General features: G+C 39.9%; 1 protein-coding gene and 1 pseudogene across 2 annotated transcripts in view; both read right to left on the bottom strand.

Annotated features, from left to right (window-relative positions):
• LOC143644484 (double homeobox protein A-like) overlaps nucleotides 1-16,167 on the bottom strand; it is a 27,152-nt pseudogene extending 10,985 nt beyond the window's left edge.
• UVRAG (UV radiation resistance associated) overlaps nucleotides 1-20,215 on the bottom strand; it is a 496,833-nt gene that overhangs the window by 52,061 nt on the left and 424,557 nt on the right. The window lies entirely within an intron of this gene.

Here is a 20,215-nt window from a genome sequence, read left to right on the forward strand (position 1 = left end):
GCTTCCCAATGATGCATAATTGGGAAGAAGTATAGGCGGTAAGGCACCGTACGGCTTCTCTAACTTGAATCTCTGCAAGGGGAATCTGGCCTGTGGGCTTGGCTTGAGCCTAAGGCCTGCTCAGGTTCTGTCCTCTGGAAGGAGTGTCTAGCTCTTCGATTCTGAAACCAAATATGGATTTTAGACTTTTCGGTGTTAATTTCTAAAGCAAGTTTTTGTTCGGTAGCATAACCTGGGACAGGTTTTTGGTTGACAATGTCTATGAGGATTTTCAACTGATCCGCTGTGAACTTAGTGTGAATGCGCCTTTGACATGTAGTGATGATCTTGTTTGCGGAGTTTTTCTGAGCCATGTTGAAAGAGATTCCTGGTGTTTCAAACATGGGAGTGGGAATGCAAAATTTTATTCTTGAAGAGAGAAATATCAGGCACAACTGAGGACAAAGGTATTATACTGAAAACAAGGTAATTAAGTGAACATTTAATATTGAATGTTGAGACTTCCAATCCTCTCCCTTTATTCTGCTTCTACATTATAGGCGATAAACTCATATTTCTGGAAGATACATGACAAGCCTGAGAAAATCACCTAATAGAATGACATTAGATGTTTCTCAGTGACGGAGCAGCCAGATCAAACTGTGGACCCCACGGTTGATAACCCCTATACACATGCTCATAATCTCCGATTTGTTTTCTAGTCCTTTACTCTCAAAAATAAACACACAACCAAGTAACAAAGCCTCTAACACAAATACTATATCAAGACCAGAAAATAAAACAAAAATAAAAATTTTAAAAATCATTGATTTGCTTAGATAGATAACAGAAGACATTCTGCACACATGAAACAACATTAGGATGCTATTCAGAGAACAAAAGCAAACTCTTAGAAATTAAAAAATTGAGGTTAGGAAAATAGAGTTGAAGGAATCTCTCAGTAGATGGAACAAAAAGACAAAGAGATGGAAAAGAAGAGATTAGAGATAAGAACACCAGAGGATCAGTCTAGGAAATCCAATATCTAAATAATAGAAGTCCAGAAAGAGAGATAAGAGAAAATAAAGGGGAATAAGTCATCAATGAACTAATTCAAAGAAATAATTCAAAAATTTTCCAGAACTTAATGACTTGAATTCTCAGACTGACAGGATCCACTGAGTATCCAGCAAAATGAACAGAAATAGACCCAGAGGCCCATCAGTCTCAAATTTCAGAATACTGGGGACAAGACCTGTTCTGACAAATTTCCAGAAAGAAAAACAGAAAAGCAAAATAAGTAAATAGGTTACACAGGGGAAAAAAAGGTGGGGAGGGGATAAAATACATTTGGATTTCTCAAAAGTAATATTCGCAGCTAAACTATAATGAACAATGACTTCACAAAATTCTTTAGGAAAATTATTTTCAGCCTAAAACACTATATTCAGTCAAAGGAGAATAAAGTTATTTTCAGATTTATAAGGTCTCAAAAAGTAACTTTCACAAATCCTTTTTTAGGAAGTGTGCTGGTTTGAAAGGATGATATACCCTAGAAAAGATATGTCTTAATCCTAATCCAATTTTATGGAGGCAGCCATTTCTTCCAAACCCCATTCAGTATTGTAGTTTGGAAACTTGATTAGATAATCTCCACAGAGATGTGATCCCACCCATTCCAGGTGGGTCCTGATTAGTTTACAGGATTCCTTTAAAAGAGGAAACATTTTGGAGAGAGCAGATCCATGAGAACCATGAGAACTACCAGAGCTCATGCAACCAGAGATCTTTGAGATGAAGAAGGAAAACGCCCCTGGGGTAGCTTCATGAAACAAGAAGCCTGGAGAGAAAGCTAGCAGATGCCACCATGTTCACCATGTGTCTTTCTGGTTCAGAGAGAAACCCTGAACTTCACTGGCTTTTCTTGACTGAAGGTAGCCTCTTGTTGGTGCCTTAATTTGGACATTTTTATAGACTTGCTTTAATTGGGACTTTTTTTACAGCCTTAGAACTATAAACTAGCAACTTAATAAATTCCTCTTTTTAAAAACTGTTCAATTTCTGATATATGGCATTCCGGCAGCTAGCAAACTAGAATAGGAAGCTATAGGAGGATATGCTCCAACAAAGCAAGGGAGTAAGCTAAAAAAGACAAGATAGGACCCATCCAGGAAACAGGAATTTTAACACAAGAGAGGAGATGGTAAAAGCACAAAGAGCAATTAGGCAGATTGGAGAAGGTTAGAAGGCTACAGGAGAGACTTATTCTAAACATGAAATTGATTGAATATCAATCAATTGACTGTAATTGACTGTACACCTGACATGCCTAAGAGGAGATTCAGATTACTGCTAGAGAGATTGGGATTGACATATTATTCTAGTTTGCTAGCTGCCAGAATGCAACATACCAGAAACAGAATGGCTTTTAAAAGGGGGAATTTAATAAGTTGCTAGTTTACAGTTCTAAGGCTGAGAAAATGTCCCAATTAAAACAAGTCCATAGAAGTGTCCAATCTAAGGCATCCAGGTAAAGATAACTGGTTCAAGAAGGCCGATGAAGTTCAGGGTTTCTTTCTCAAGTGGAAGGGCACATGGTGAACACAGTCAGAGTTCCTCTCCCATCTGGAAAGGCACATGGTGAACACGGCATCATCTGCTAGCTTCTTCTCCTGGCTTCCTGTTTCATGAAGCTCCCTGGGAGGTATTTTCCTTCATCTCCAAAGGTCGCTGGCTGGTGGACTCTGCTTCTTGCAGTTATATCATTCTGCTCTGTTCTCTCTGAATCGCTTTCTTTCTCCAAAACGTTTCCTCTTTTATGGGACTCCAGAAGTTTATCAGACCCACCCAAATGGGCGGAGACATGTCATCACCTAATCCAGTTTAACAACCACTCTTGACTAAATCATATCATCCATGGAGATGATCTGATTACAGTTTCAAACATACAGTATTGAATAGGGATTATTTTACCTTTATAAAATGGGATTTTGATTAAAATATGTTTTTCTAGGGTCCATACATACTTTCAAACCAGCACACATATTTACAAGCATATTGAAAACTAATAAAAAAAATATGGCAATCATGAACTCCAAGGAAAACAAAAACCTTGGAAAAGTAATCACACACAAATACATGACTTATCTATGAGTGGAATTTATATAGGTATAGTAATTTCAATATTAACCTATATTAGGGATGTGAATGTGGTGAAGAGATGGTGAAACAGAACTAAATTATCATCATCTGGTGATAATCCTAAAACAAAATCTAAGAGGTAGTGATACTATCTGGTTATTCAGTAATTTGGAGGCAAATACTAAAAGAATTTGATAAATTGTTGAAACTGGTTGCCTTTGGAGTAGGAGGACAAATAATTGTACAATTTTTGTATAACAACAATAAAAAAACCCCAAAGAGTTAATGAGCCAGAAGTCTAGGGATGAGTTATCTAAAGACATACCTCTTTCCCCTGCATTTTCAGTTCTTCAAATGGCATCATGTCATGTATCTTGTGAGATAGTGACCATCTGCTCTATATTGTTATTATGAATATACTAGGAGAATAGCACTTAAGGATGGCAATTCAGTTAGCTCCAAAGCCATTATGGCATCTGAAGTAATTAAAGTTGTCAGTTAAAGGAAGACTAATAGAAAATGTTGATAACACTTTGAACACATCGGTCAGCTCTCTATGTGACTAAAAGAAGAAAAAAAGCATTCAATAACAAAGGATAACATTACTAAAGCGATATGTTTTGGGAAAAAATGCTCCCTTACTGTATAATTTCTCCTTGATCTCACCCCACTTCTCAAAGTTCTGTATTATCTTCCTAGATACTTGCAAACCCAAGCACATTTATAAGACAGTAATTTCATCTAGTTCAAGCTTGCACTCTACTTTCAAGTAGGAGAGATGTACACAAAACGTAATAACAGAAATGTGAGAATATTGATATATTTGATTGATTTTTTTTTAAAAAACAAGCTCAGTGGGAGGCACAGAAGAGGAATGTAAAGCTCTGTTCAGAGGGTAAAGAAAGACTTCATAGAAGAGATGATGGGTGAGTTAGATACTGGGTTGGAGAATGAGTGGCAGTATACTTACTACATGAATGAAAAGGAGCTCTCTGGCAAAGGGAGTATAAAAGCGAAAGCAGAGGTGGATCTTTCAGAGTAAGTAGTTCAGCTTTCCTGGCATAAAGATCTAGTGGCAGAGGTTTGGGAGAATGTTGTTGTAGGAGGAGAGGCTAGAAAGGGAGGAAGAGAATAAGATAGAATCAAACCTTTGTCACACCATGGAGGAGTTTTTTGATTCTTTTTTTTGAGGGTAGAGGAGGAGTAGGAGGGAGACAGCCTATGGAAAATTACTAGGTTTCCCATAACTACACGGGGGAGGGGGGTGAAGTGGGCAGACTTGCAAGGCTTTTTTCTTTTTCCTCCCCTTTTGCTTTTTCTTGTAAAAGTGCTTACATGATGGCCTCACTCTCTCTAAGCCCAACTCTGCAAGTGAAATCATTGCCTTTCCCTCTACGTGGAACATGACATCCAGGGATGAAAGTCTCCCTGACGACGTGGGAGATGACTTCCAGGGATGAATCCAGCCCTGGCACCGTGAAATCAACAATTCCATCCTGACCAAAAGGGGGAAAAGAAGTGTAACTAATAAAGTATCACTGGCTGAGAGAGTTCAAATAGTCGAGAGGTTACTCTGGAGGTTGCTCTTATGCAAGCTTCAGTTAGTCTTTGGTACCTATCATAACCTGCCAAACCTCAACCAGGACCATTCTAGCCAATACTAAAGTACATCTAGGGCAATATGTAAGATTCCACATGGGTTCCATGCACTAGAGTAACTTTCCAGCAACCTACAACCTCCAGATGGGTCCCTGGACCAGGTGAGTCCTGAAACCTAGAGGGCCCAGCCTCTCCAGAATATTAGATAGTTCCATCTCCAAACTGCATATTAGTGACAGACCTTTCCAATATAAAAAATTTAGAATGGCCATAGCCCAAACATCCCTAAAGAGAGGGATGGAAAGATCAAAGGTGATGGTGGCGTCATACAATGAAGATAGGATTTAACAAATGAATATAAATGCTGAATCATTAAACTGATATCTCTTTTAGTCTCCAGTATCTTAGAGCAGCTAGAAGTAAAACCTAAAATTGTGGAACTGTAACCCACGCCAAACTCTGAAATATGTTCTGCAACTAATTGTGGTGCTGTGCCTTGAAATTTATTGCTTTTTTGTATGTATGTTATCTTTCACAAAAAAAAAAAAAAAGGAAGGAAAAAATGTTGATTGTGGTGATAAAAAATATTTAAGCCTTCTAGCCTCCTATATTCTGGAGCAGCTAGAAGGGAAAATCTGAGAGGATCATATGGTAGCCCATGATAAACTCTGGGATCTGTCCTGTAACTACTTGTTGAAGAGTGCTTTGAAAACTATTGCTTTTATATTTCTTTGCTTTGTATATACGTTATACCATACAATAAAAAAGTAAAAAAAAAAAAAAGTGCTTACACGAATGCTGAGTGTTTGAACAGGGACTCTACCTTGGGGAAAATTTAAAGTAATAAAATTAGCCAATGGAAAACTACCACAAAAGCACTATGATGGTGTGACTAATGTCATTATTGGACTACATACTGTTAAAAATATCAAGTAATATTAGAGTTCAGGAAATAGTCCTGGACTTAACTTGGCCCATGGTAGTGACCATGGATAAGTTACTAAACCTTTTTACTTAGATCTAAAATCAGAATAGAAAAGGATTTGTTCTGGCTACTTCAAAGAGATGTTATAAGGATCAAATAAAATAATGTATATAATATCTTTTAATAAAATTTCCTAGTCTTTCAATTACAAATTGTATGACCTTGGGCATACTGTTTAATTTCTGTGAGCTTCAAAGTCCTCATTTGTAAAGTGTCTTGGTTGACATACAGTTAAGTTACGACTATTATTTGTAGTTTCTTAGCCATTTATAGCTCAGAGAATATCAATTGGTCAGTTATACAGTCAATAAATATTCACTGAGGACATGAAGTGTACAGAGTCCTGATTAGTCAGAATTCCTTAGAAAAATAATCAAAACAGGGACAAAATTTAGAAAACACTATCATATCATCAGGTCAACTTTAGAACACAGCAACCATATCTGTAAGATTAAAGATTTCTCCAGAATCTTATGCATGCAAGAATTAAGCAAGAATATGTTTTGATTTTCTCATTGGCGTTTCTATGTTCCCACACATATTCTCAAGCATATATGTATGTGTGTGTGTGCAGAAACATTAGGACTTACTAAGGAAAAATAAATCTCTCACATGTCAAAATTAAGGAACTGCATAGGCAGCAAATCTCTGAATGAAGTTGATGCATTGGGTTATACAAGCCAATAACTCATGCTAGCATTTCACAAAATGTTAGACACTAGGAAAGGAACCAAAATAAGTCAAATTACGTCAATAAAAAGGTATGACTAGATGTGCTGCCTGGGCTGGGATGCTATTTTTTGCTATAAACAACAATAGCTAGAATTCAGATGACTAACTAAGCACTGCAATAATGAAAACAAAGCATGTTATAATAGCTGCTGCTAGATCTACAACCTTGGGGATCAATGAAATAATGTCTGTTATCATTTATACACACTCTCATGGGTTTCTGTTTCATTGGGAACAATGAGTTCAGATAATTTCTGAACTAGCAATTTGCCTAGGTTTGGTTTAATCTGTTATAAAATATGATCTTTCTTATTAACTGACATAACCTTGGTAAAATACTACTTTATATTAACTGACTCTTGGGATGCTTTAATTTTAGGAAACATACACTTTAGTTTTAAAAGTATGAAAGCAAAACTAGATATTCACAGTCTACTATACCATTGTTAATAAGCCATCAAAGATTTGGAATTACATAGGAAAAAAATACATCAAATCTCCATCTAATTAGTTTCAAATCTGAAAGGATTTCTGTACTTTTTAAATTCTTAAATAAACAGGGAATAGGTATGATTGGTTCATGGATTCATATCTCCCTGCTTTAGGTTATTCCATGGAAGAATGATTACAAACAAAGTAAAACGTTGTGGGAAAATCCAACACCAACATTAGGACAGTGGTTACCGTCTTCACAGATTTGACGACAAGTATTTCTGGAATAAACGATGAAAAGAACTAAAAAAAGATTCTAGCTTATAGATTATGGTAGGGCAGCCACAGTTCACAAATATATTTGTCATATATAGTTCCATCAATAGGACCAAATTTAAATTACAAGCACACAACTAAGGGATAAGTCACCTTTGCATTACTTACTTAAATCAGATTACTTTCCTCTTAACTAATCACCTCTCTAATGATTAATGAGGGAATGGGACCTTGGATGGTTTAGAATGAGAGGGAAAGTAGATTTTGATGGCGCATCACTACCAGGGGATTCATGGTTGTAGAAAAGCAGCAACTGGGCAAACTGGGCATCAGAAGCCCCATATACAGTGAATCTGGCACACTGCAGGAGCTCAATAAATATAAGATAAATGAGCTGGCAAAAAAGGACACACAGAAAAAGATCTGACAGTTTTGAAAACCGTCATATCTGAAAATATGACCATTTCAAAGCTGTCTACTTTGATATTTGATTATAAACCCTGATGCTGACAAATACTTAAGGTGCCATTGGCGGCCACTGACACAGGTACAATGAATTACCAACATCCAGCTTAGAGTGTTTTCTCCCATAGCAGACAAGTTAAAGTATATGTGATGAAGCCCCATATACAGTGAATAAGAAAATCTGGTTTTAAAAAAAGATATTATATTCCACTTTTTATATTTGCATAAGCTCCAATGCACTCAAAGTGCCAGTATGCAACAAATGAGTTGGGCCAGAATATAAATAAATGTACAACGCCTTCATCAAAAATAAAAAAATATATAAAAAAACTAAAGACATCTGAACTAAAGAGTGTTTACTGACATGATTCATTCACATTTGGTATAAGTTCCTTACTTGCTGCAGGCTGGAAACAATCAATACTATGAGTGCAGATTGTCTGCTGGTCTGTGGACCACACTTTGAGCTGCACTGGTATAGACAACCTCAGCACCACCTATTCTCTGATGATGATTTTCTAAGGAAAATAAGATAGATGATTAGACTAACTAAAAACTATCACAGGTTAGTAGAACAGGGACAGAAACGAACATTTATAAGGTATTACTATGAGTCAAGGTTTCTACATGTATTATTTTATTTAACCTTCACAACAGTCCTATTATTTTATTTAACCTTCACAATAGTCCTGTGTTGGCAGTACTACCATTCTGAACTAAGATTCAGAGAGATATATACTTAAGTCACACTAGTATGGAAGCCATGAAATGTGCCTCTCAGATCTCCTGCTGCAGGGTATATGATTGCCTAATGGCCCCAGTTGCTGCCTCTCTGGATCTCTACTATATTCATGCCACCCTTCCTGTAGAATGCGCCCAGCTACTGACTGAGCACAGCAGTGATGCTAAGAAAGGTCCATTTGAGAGACACAGGAGACTCCCCAAATGGGCAACTTTGGTTGGAGAACTTCTCACCAATCTGGATGAACCTTTCTTAGAACTGAGTTGCAGCCCAAATCTCTTCTAACTGCATCCTCCTTTCTTCCCTCTCTTCTACAGATGTCTTACCTGCATTTGCACTGCAGTCTGAAGGTTCTTCCCACCTTCTCCTGCTCCATTTTAGATCTCTTGCACATTTAATCCCATCTTGGAATCTGCTTCTCAGTGGATCCAAACTAATGCAATTAGTAAATGAAGGTGCTGGTAATGAAGCATGTGATTATTTGGGGGAAAAGAATACTAGTATAGCATTAACTACACTGAGACTGAGACACTGTGTTTTACTCACAATAGGGAAGTCTGATACAGGGAGCAGAGTGAAAAGACTGTCACTGCCTAACTCTTTCTGCGCCTGGGATAACACTGGCAGTAGAGGCCAGCGATGGAAGGTAACAATGGTGGCAGTGAAACTAATAGAAGTGTGTGTGCTAGAAGATTTACAAAATTGCTACTTTCTGACCTTCTGGTATCTGGTATCCCTGGATTCATACTGCCACTTCTGAGAAAGCAATAAAAGTAGCAAACATGGAAAGCAAAACAAAAAGACACTACACAGTCATGCTGCTGCCATAGTTTCCATAGACAGTACTGTATGGATGTCCTAAATGGTAAAACACATTAGCAACCTTGCCAGTTGTCTCAAATTGATAAAATGAATGAAACGGAAATAATATTTACTGAGTTATCTATTCTGCTTAAGGCAATGTGGTAGAGAATTCATCAAAATAACTAACTTTTAAACACAAGTGGACTATTTAAGTTAATTTGGGGCAATTTCTATTGTATGTCTGCAGAGTACATTAAATGAATACTTTTTGGTTGGTATCTATAAAATATACATAAAACTCCATATATATTCTGAGTCTCAGATTAACTGATAAAACCAAGGTAATTTATAAAGTATAGGGAAACTAGGATAATACATGTTGCTTAGAATAAGAGATTACATAAAGTATGATATATATTGTTTTAAATAAATGAGATTAAGTATATTTTAATGATTATATTTTAGGGAGGGATAGAGAATAAAATTGACAACATAATAATGATGTCTTTACATCTAACATTTTACGTTTTCCACATCTTAACAGAACAAAACATTTATACCATTACTAAAAGATCTGCATTTTCTTAAATTCTAATATTAATAATGCTTTTACAGAAATAAATAAAAAGCACTGATGGAAGATGTAAAGTGCATTAGTGCTCGTGTTATCTCTCCTGGTATGAATTTAATGGGTATCTTAATAAGGAGATATAAACCAATGTCACTGATTAGGAAATATATCCACTCACATCATTTAGCGGCCTCCACTGAGGTTTGATGATGATATCTGAGTGGAATTACTATAAAGCAAATGATGAATTGGCATCAGGGGCAAAAAGACACATAAATATGCCTCAGAGATGAAGCAATTATATTCTACATCACAACTTAAAGGTCAATTCAAAAGACAGTGCAGTCAGTTCTAAAGCAGCAACTGCTTAGAGCATGCTGAAGTTAAGTTGTTTTGATAACTGGGTTATAGGCTTTCTTGGTTATAATAACCTGAAAGTAACATTTACGTGTTTTAAGTTTCTTTTAATCTCCTAAATACCATGAAGTGATGTTTATCAGATTTTAAGACATGGGCACATTTCACTCAGATGATTTCATTTTTAAGGGACTTTGTGATTATGAAGCCTTATTAAAAGAGGGTGAAGGTTTATAAGCCTTCAAGAAGAATCCTAAGTGACCATTATAAACTAAACTTACATTTTTTTTGCTTGGCTATATGAAGTAATTTCCTTTTTGTTGTTAGTTAAGTAATCATACTTCAGCAAACTTTCAATAGAGTGGCCACCACTTAGTGTACCAAAAATGTAGGCACAATTGTTCTCACTCTCTCTTCTAATTGATTTGATTTTCAATGCTTAGAGCAGGGGCTTGACCTACAAGTGGTAAATGCCCAAATACCTCCAACTCATTTACTACTAGGCATTTGGGAAACCTTACATATTTTTATAGCACAATTTAAAGAAAATACATTTATCTAAAACTCGGTATATTTATTTGTTCAGATCTTATTTATTACATTATATTTCCTTAAAATGTCACAAATGTTGTTTCCAACTTATCTTTCCATAACATGAGGGAGAAAAAAATACCAAAAGTACTCCATGCAGATTTATTTCAGTGATTTCACTGACGTTTCTCCTCTGTCAAGGAGTCAACTAATTGTTCTAAGCCTTAGTTTCCTCATTTGTAAAATGGAGATAATAATAAGAACCTGAAAGGGTTATTGTAAAGATAAGGGATAAGCAATGAAAAGTGCTTTGCACATAGGTAATCAATAAAAGCAGATTCTTAGCTGTGAAACGAAGACAAATGAATTTCTAAATACTCTTGGCCAGATTTCTTTTTCTTCTTCTTGACCCCGAAACACCATGTTCTTTGTATCAAGAGGTATTTCTCAGAGATTATAAGAATTTAATGAAAAGTGTCACACCTGCTTTTTAAAAATTGTTAACTTTATACTTTTTAAATTGCAAAATATAGCAGCATACATATAGCAAAGTGTGTAAAACACAAGGGTGCATGATTTAAAGGATCATTTTAAAGCAAACACCTGTGTAACCACCACTCAGTTAAGGAACAGTATGCTGCTGATGCCCCAGAAAGCTAACGATGAGCCTCTTTCTCATTATAACCCCTTCTCTTTCCCAGAGGTAATCACTATCCTTGCCTTTTCTATAGTTTTTATCCCTAAACAATGTAGTTTAATCTTGCCTGTTTTTTGACCCATACACGAATAGAAAAACATTGTGGAAATTTTCTTTTTTGATTCTTTTGGTCAACATTATGTTTGTGAAATTTGCTCATATTGTTGCATATAGCAATGATTTAACTGCTGCATAGTATTCTATTACATAAATATACCATGATTAATAGAGAACGTATAGTTGATAGATTTTAAGTTGTTTCCTGTCTTTGGCCTTTATGAAGAGTGCTTCTATAAACATTCTTATATGCATATCTTCAACGTCACTGGATAATGCCAAAATATTTCAAAAATGACTTATCAATTTACACTCCCATCACCTACACTTTAAAAGTACCCATTTTGCTATGTTTTATCACGTATGTGCTCAAAACAAGTGCTGTGTGTGGTTTGTTGTGAGTAATCATAGAACATTATTGCTAGAAGGAAGTAAGATTATTTCTGCTTCCTTATTTTAGACAAAGGATTTAAGGCCTAGGGAGATTAAGATATTTACCTGATGTCATGGCAAATAAGAGACACAAAGAATTAGAGAACCAAGGAGTTAGAGGCAACTTTGAAGTGAAACCAAAATTAGGATTCTTTCTAAAATATCATGCTGCCTTGCAAGGCAATCTGGAAACAATGGTTTACAAATATTATCTATAAATGTGAGTTCAATGGGATGTCAGGACTATCTTAGAGCAGTTTAGAAAAAGTCAACATTATTTTCTAATATTATAGAATGCAATATTAATAACCACTACTAGCTACCACCTTATGGCTATCAGAATGATTAAATGAGATAATGCATGTAAAGCCTTCAGAACACTGTCTGAAACACTTAAAGCACTCAGCACATTTTGACTATTCTTTTATGGGGGGAGGGGGGGTTCTCATTCCATGCCAGGTTCTTTAAGCATTCACGATTTTCTTTCATTAAATCCTCTCAAAAAGCCCATGAAAGTAGGCATTACTGTTCCATTTTAGAAATAAGCACATTGAGGCTTAGAGAAATTTCTAACACAATGTTGCAGTTATCCAAGTGGCCAACATTGAAGCAGGAATTGGACCCACCTTCATCTATGCTTGTGCATCTAAACACGTTAAAATGACCTAAAACCTACTCAGCCAGAGGGAATAATGGTATACTTTAGAAAGTATTAAAAAATAATGCTGATTTTGTTCATTTACTATGAACTAATGAATTTTGGTGACGTGCACATTATTAAGGAAAAAATGTAGCACAGCGCTAGGCTACTCCTTTAATTACAGCTGGAATCTCTACATTTGTGACATATCCTACAATTTGCTGTTAGAAGCTCTGCACTAATAAACAAACTAAGTTAGAACGTGGTTTCTAACCCCAAGTTCACCATTAAACATTCTGTGAACGTCAAGAAATCCCTGTGGGCTTCAGTTTTAATGTGAAAAACTATAATTATATATATGTTGTGCTGTTTTGAAAGTTGTTGGGTACCCCAGAAAAAACATGTCCTTTAATTCTGATTCAAAATTGTAGGGGGCGGGACACGGTGGCTCAGTAGGCAGAATTCTCACCTGCCATGCCAGAGACCTGGGTTCGATTCCTGGTGCCTGCCCAAGCAAAGAAAAAAAAAGGTGTAAACCTTTGATTAGACCGTTACCATGGAGACTGACCAGTCCATTGTGGATGTGACCTTTTGATTAGATGGAGATGAGATTCTTGCCCATTCAAGTTTTTTTTTTTTTTTTTAAACAGGGACTGGTTTTTTCTTTCAAAAATAAATTTTGGATATGTCACAAAGACAACAGAAGATCAATAAGCATATCAAGATGCAGACAGATATAGCCCAGCCTAATGACCACATTAAAACACTACAGGAGAAACAGACTTTGGAACAACTAATCAAAGATGTTCATATAACCCTAATAAATAAAATAAATGGGATGGCTAATGACATCATGGAGATCAAGAAGACACTAGAAGAGCATAAAGAGGAATTTGAAAGAATAAATAGAGGGTGGGCCACGGTGGCTCAGCAGGTAAGAGTGCTTGCCTGCCATGCCCGAGGCCCCGGGTTCGATTTCCGGTGCCTGCCCATGTAAAAAAAAAATAAATAAAAAAAATAAATAGAAAAATAGCAGCTATCACAGAGATGAAAGATGCTATAGGCCAAATCAAAAATATACTCGAGACATACAACAGCAGATTTGAAGAGCTAGAAGAAAGAATAAGCTAATTAGAGGACAGGACAACTGATTTCGAACATTCAAAACAGCAAATGGTAAAAAAGATGGAAAATTTTGAATTGGCTCTCAGGGAAATGATGGACAAAACAAAGTCTACAAATATAGAAATCATGGGTGTCCCAGGAGGAGAAGAGAAGAATACAGGGGTAGGAAGATTAGTTTGAGGATACAGTGCGGGAAAACTTCCCAACCCCTATCAAGGACACAAATATGGAAATCAAAGAAGCCCAACAAACTGCAAATAGAATAAATCCAAATAGGCCTTCCCCAAGATAAATACTAATCTGTCTGTCAAATGTTGAAGAGAAGCAGAAAATTACGAAAGCTGCAAGAGAAAAAGAATCTACTACATACAAGGGAAACCACATAAGATGGAGTTGAGACTACTCAACTGGCACTATGGAACAAAGAAGACAGTGGTATGATATATTTAAGATCCTGAAAGAAAAAGATGTCCAGCCAAGAATTCTCTACCTAGCCAAATTGTCCTTCAAAACTGAGGAAGGTAGTAAAATTTTTACAGACCAACAAATCCTGAAAGAATTTGTCAACAAGACAATGGCCCTACAAGAAAAACTAAAAGAGCTCTGTCGGTTGAAAAAGAAAAGACAGGAGAAAGGTCTGGAAGAGGACACAGAATTGAAGAGTATCAGCATGGGTAACTTAAAGGATAAAAAGAGAGATAGCGGGGAAAATAATATATAGATCTGACAAACAAAATCCAAAGGATAAGATGGATTCAAGAAATGCCTTTTCAGTAATAACTTTGAATATTAATACACTAAACTAACCAATTAAAAGATACAGATTGGCAGAATGGATTAAGAAATATAACCCAGACATATATGCTGCTTACAAGAGACTCATCTTAGACACATGGATTCAAATAGATTGAAAGTGAAAGGATGGAAAAAGATGTTCCAGTAAATTGCAACCAAAAGAAATGAGGAGTAGCTATACTAATATCGGACATATTAGTATTGGACAAAATAGATTTTAAATGTAAAGACATCATAAAGACAAAGAAGGACACCAGATATTAATAAAAGGGACAAGTCACCAAAAAGAAATAATAATCATAAATGTCTATGCTCCCAAATCAAGGAGCTCCAAAGTATATGAGATAGACATTGGCAAACTGAAGGGAGTGATAGACGTTTCAACAATAATAGTAGGAGACTTCAATACACTACTCTCCTCTATAGTTAGAACAACCACACAGAGGATCAAAAAGGAAATAGAGAACTTAAACAACTTAAAAAAAAAAAGAAAAAGAAATTTTGTCGATTTTCAGTACCAAAACAGTTGCATTATTGGTTTCTCTTTCTCCCCACCTTCCCTCAAAAGAGATCACACCAAAATAGGGTACATTTTGAGTCAATAAACTGCAGGATGTACACCTAACAGATCTCACAGAAACCTCACCAAAAAGGGGGAACTAGGTGGGGAAAAGAATTGTAAAAGATTAGTATATGGCCAGCCAAGACTATAGAGATGACTACAACCCCAAAGAAATAAGGCTTCAAAATAATATAAAAATTTTTTAAAAAGACTTGTCTATAACCTATTCAAGACTTCTCCAGCACTGGCTGATACAAATCTCATACATGAGATGGCACTTTTAGAGACAGCAGCTTCAGACCCAGAAAAGGGTGATGAGATGTTTCATATGGCTAAATTGGTGGGAAAAACCCCCAATTTTCTTCTCTTTCCTTTTTAAAAAGGAGGCAGGAGAGTACATCAATGGTTACTCCAACATAAGGGGCACTTGATTCATTCTGTAGCAGTTGGGAAGGAGGTTGAGATAGGACCAGACAAAGATTTGGTCTCAGAGGTCTCACCATATTAACTTGGTCATTTCTGTTGAGAAAAATAAAAATAAAAGTAATAAATTTGCCCTAAGATATCTTAAAGATGAAAACCTCAAAGTATTTTTTTTTAAAGGCTAACTCCTAGAATCGCCTTTTTGGTTTGGCTGGTGCTTTGTATAGAGCAGTGAAGCTTTCCTCAAAGGCGTCTTTACCTGGGATATGTTCATTTCTCAGTGAGGCAGGCCTATACCTCTTTCCCTCCTCTTTGAAAAGAGCAATATGCATTAAGCTGAAAAGTTACCTTCCAAAAATGAGAAAGGGATTAGATTGCTGCTTCAGAGCTATGGAATTATTTTGAATGTTTTACAAATGGTTGCTATGAGAACAGGGTAATTACAAAATGTACACTTCACAACATGCTTTTAATGACACTTACATTGTGCTAACATTCTCTTAAATGTTGTTCCCAAAGGTGCTGAGTCCTAATCCCAGCTGCAACCTCTGGGAAAAGCAGAGAAAGTTCGGTGAAAAAGATATGGAGCCAGGGATAGGTGGGTGGATGGGTGTGGCAGTATATGGCAAGAGGAGAAAGCAGCCTTCCAGTTAAAGATCAGCCCTCAGTTTAAAGGTAAGCTCCGGGCAGGCTGGTTTCAGGCAGAGTTGGGGTCAAAGGGAGGAACAGCAGCAGGGCAGGACTAGGGTGCTCTACATTTCATTCATGTCAAGCAGAGTCTGGTCCAGCATTATCGGGACCAGATATTATTATCCAGCAGAGGTGCTCTGTAGAGAGCCGCTTTCCGGGTTTGGCCTAGTGGACACGCCGCAGCCTGCTCTAGAGTTCCCCCCGCCCATCGAGTGAGCCAAGATGGCGCCCACATCCTGCTTCCGTGTATGACATACGCCCGCTTAAGCTACACCCTCCAATCATCTCTGTACACGTAACGTTAGTTTATTGGTTCCTGATTGTGCTTATAAGCTGAACCCACGCAGGGTAGGAGGAGACAGCCCGCAGAGAGCCGTGCCTGACGGCCACATAGAGGTTGTCCCCCGCAGGGAGCTCCCTCCCTGTGTGGAAGCTGTAACAGAGTGTAGAAGCTTAACCCCAGTAAAACTTGGCATTCCAAACAACTGTGAGTATCGTGTCCGCGTTTGTTTCTTCAGCGCCTCCCTTACCGGCGGGGAACGGGAAGTTGAGTGAGACGGCGCCGGACAAGTGGTGGCCCGTACGGGGAACCTTTTCCAGCACCGTGCACGGACTCCGGCCGGCCTTCGCGCCTGATCACCGTGAAGGGGTGAGTGCTTTTTATTACGTGAGGGTTAGGGCCCGTGGGTTCTCAGGCCGCCCCGGGGAAAGGGCTCGATAGACGTCATCGAGCACGCTTGAAGCTAGCGCCGACTGCAAGAATAGGGCAGTCTGAAAGTTCACCCCTATTATCTCCCTTGAAGACACTGTTGAAGCAGAGAGGCATTTTAGTGCGAAAAAGCTCCCTCCTGCGATTTCTTGAGGATGTAGCCACCTTTGCTCCCTGGTTTAAGCACACCGGAGGTCTTACCTTGTCTTGTTGGATAAAGCTCGGTCACGATATCGATCGGGCGCGTAGGACGGGCTTATGCATGGACCCAATCTTAGTCCCCATATGGGAAACCGTCCGCGCGTGTCTTGAGGCAGAGGCCGCGACGGGCCTCGGTCCGACCCTTGTCTTAGAACAAGCCCGAGAAGCATTACGAGAGTCCCGGTCAGCATCCTCCACGGGCGGCTCGTGTAAGGGCAAGCCACTGGAGCCGGATGCTAGCTCAGATACTTCTGACTCAGAGTCAGAGCATTGTGAGAGCGAAGGACCAGATGAGCCCCCACTGATTGATCTAGGAAAGCCCGCACAGCCTTCCGCCCCACCCGCGCCCACGACCGCGCGGAGACATCCGGGGAGGAGTTTTAATGCTTCCGCCTTTGGTCCCTGTAGCGGACTCCCCCCAGTGGCCGGCTCGGGTAACCTCCATGGCCCTTCGTTACAAAACCCGGAAGGAAACCCGGAATTCCCCGAGTGCTGGTTGGAGGAGGGGCCGCTCTGCCTACCTCCGCCGCCCGCGTACGCAGGCCCCCAAGATCATCCACCGTTGGTTAGCAGAAGGAGGCATTTCTGGAAATGGAATCCCTTTAGCGCACTGAGCGCTAGTCAGCCAGCCGCCATGTACCCAGTCATTATCAATCCCTCTGGTAATAATCAATATGAGGGTTATGATTATAAGGTTCTGAAAGAATTAAGACAGGCTGTTCACCAATACGGCCCAAATGCCCCTTTTACCCTAAACATGGTCGAGAACCTCTCTGCCCTACACCATACGCCTGCAGACATATATCAGCTTGCTCGCGCCTGCTTGCCCCCAGGTCAATATATCGACTGGAAGGCGTGGTTTGAGGAATTAGCAGAAGAGCAGGCAGCAAGAAACGCGGCAGTAAGGCGTGGTGGATGGAATGCCGACATGTTACTGGGCAAGGGCGCCCACGCCCAGAATCAGACAGGGTTCCCCCATGTCCCCCCGATTCTATACACGCACCTATACGCCCGGTCTTACTCATATGGGTTTTAGTCGAAACGTGTCAATTTTCACCTTTAATGAGACCTTTCCGCTTACCGATGATACACTCATTTTCTCTTTTGCCAACCTCTCCATTGCTAACTGTTCCACTCGGTCTAACCAGACTTGTCCTACAGGTTGTGGTCGTGTGCCTTCAGGTGTGCTGCTTGAGTTCCTCAATGCGACCGATCTTTCCCTTTCTTGTCAAGGCTTACTGGAAAAAAACGAGACGAAGCGATGCCTCAATCTTACAGGGTTCCGACCCGTCGTGTGTTCGTGTGCTGAAGACTGGGACGCTCCTGACCCCCTCTTCCCCCCATGTGAGCATGACCTTTTTCAGGTAACCATGATGCAGGAGTTTCAGTGGCACCGGTGCATGTCCTCGCCTCGCCCGCGCCGCCTAGGTGATGACTGGTGGGTTTGGTCCACCGACCCTCACGCCTACTCCATCAAGCCCTTGCTGAACTACTCAGAGGGAGCTCAGTGGGCTGACCTCGTCCAATGTCGTCACGCCTTTACTAACCCCTTCACCTCCAAGGTCCAGATTTGGGCACAACAAATGATTTGTAATCCCCTAGGGGCATGTGTCGACCTGCGGTATCTCAACCTTCTGAATGGCACCATCGCCAACACTTCCACGGACGCAGTTGGGAATGCAACTGAGTGCTCCCTCCTCGATGTAGGGAAACATGATAGTACTAACTGTTCCTTTTCTCTGCACAGGGAGACCTGCGTGCAACCTCCTTTTGCCTTTCTACTCTCCATGAACCCTACCTTTAATTGTTCTGCCACCCCTTGTACTTTATCAGGATGCTGGAGCGGGTATCCTGTCTTCGCCATTCTGGTTTACCGCCCCAGCTATGTCTGGGTCCCCGTTAATACGTCTGATTGGGTTGGCCCAGTCACTCAAGCTATCTCTACAAAAAACTTTCAATTCTCTAACCCTGTAGTGCCTTCCAGGACTAAAAGGAATGTAAAAAATTGGCTGCTGCGCGCGGGGGGCCTTGCTGCCTCTTTGTTCATCCCTGCAGTTGGAGACGCGGTCCTCCACGCCTGGACCTCAGACCAGATCGCCCTAACGATGAACGCTGTCAACAATTTAGCCAATGCTACCCGAGATGCACTGCGGGCCCAGAGTCAACAAATTGACTTAAACTCTCAGGCGATATTGCAGCTTCAGTCTGAAATAGATGAACTAGGACTTGAAATAGACGGACTCTGGAAAGTGGTCCAGGAAATATGTGACACTCGCTGGATTGTCTTTAAACTCTGTGTCACCCAGGTCAGAGCCAATGTGACCAAAACCTCTGCCAGCGTTAAAGCCTGGCTGCAAAATACTTATCTCCCGACATTCCGTAATCTCTCCCAGCAGATAGAAACGAGTCTTGATAAGATAGGGGACATTCAGTTAAAACCCGTTACGTTTGACCTGTCTAGTCTCGGGGATGTAATCCAGGGTTTGTGGAATGGACTCACCTCCTGGTTCTCATGGCCTAACTTGACCACCTGGGTTCTTCTATTTTTCGGGTTATTGGTGGGGCTAGTAGTGGTCAAAAGTCTGTTGGAACGATTGTTTCAATCTCAACAGCAGCTACGTGTTTCTACCATGTTAGCTATGTCTTCCCAGTCAAATGTGGGTGTGCGTCCCTCCTCGATAGATAGCCCGTCTGAATCACCTGGGGCAAAGCTCTTGTCAGCAAGGTTTGTTGCAGGCTCCCTGGCCACTACCCGTGTTTAGCTAGGCACCAGAGGCTGTTAATTTTGCACGCCTAGCCGCCTCGACGGTGGAGCTGCGGCCGCAGTCCTGGCCAGACTGGGCTTGGCTCTAGCCATTGCACCGAGGCCTCCGCAGCGTTTCCTATGCCCTGGCTGTCGCTCTCATAATCCCCGCTTGACCCAGTTGCGAGGCGAAGCACTGCAGGGAGGAGTCACGTGGTATCCAGTTCACGGACTCTCCGGTCTCTATATGAGGTGAGCATTCTGGTCGGTGCCAGAGGCTCCGTCGTGTGATGACGCGAGCCTAGTCCAGACTCCCCAAAGCACCAAACTATGTTGTGAGCCACTCAGGCCCACGGGAGCACCATCATCAATAGAGACACTGGGTGCAAGAATACGGTCTACGGACCATGCCTGTTATAAAAACAAAAAGGGGGAGATGTAGAGAGCCGCTTTCCGGGTTTGGCCTAGTGGACACGCCGCAGCCTGCTCTAGAGTTCCCCCCGCCCATCGAGTGAGCCAAGATGGCG

Source organism: Tamandua tetradactyla, chromosome 8, assembly GCF_023851605.1.
Source record: "Tamandua tetradactyla isolate mTamTet1 chromosome 8, mTamTet1.pri, whole genome shotgun sequence".
Lineage (NCBI taxonomy): Eukaryota > Metazoa > Chordata > Mammalia > Pilosa > Myrmecophagidae > Tamandua > Tamandua tetradactyla.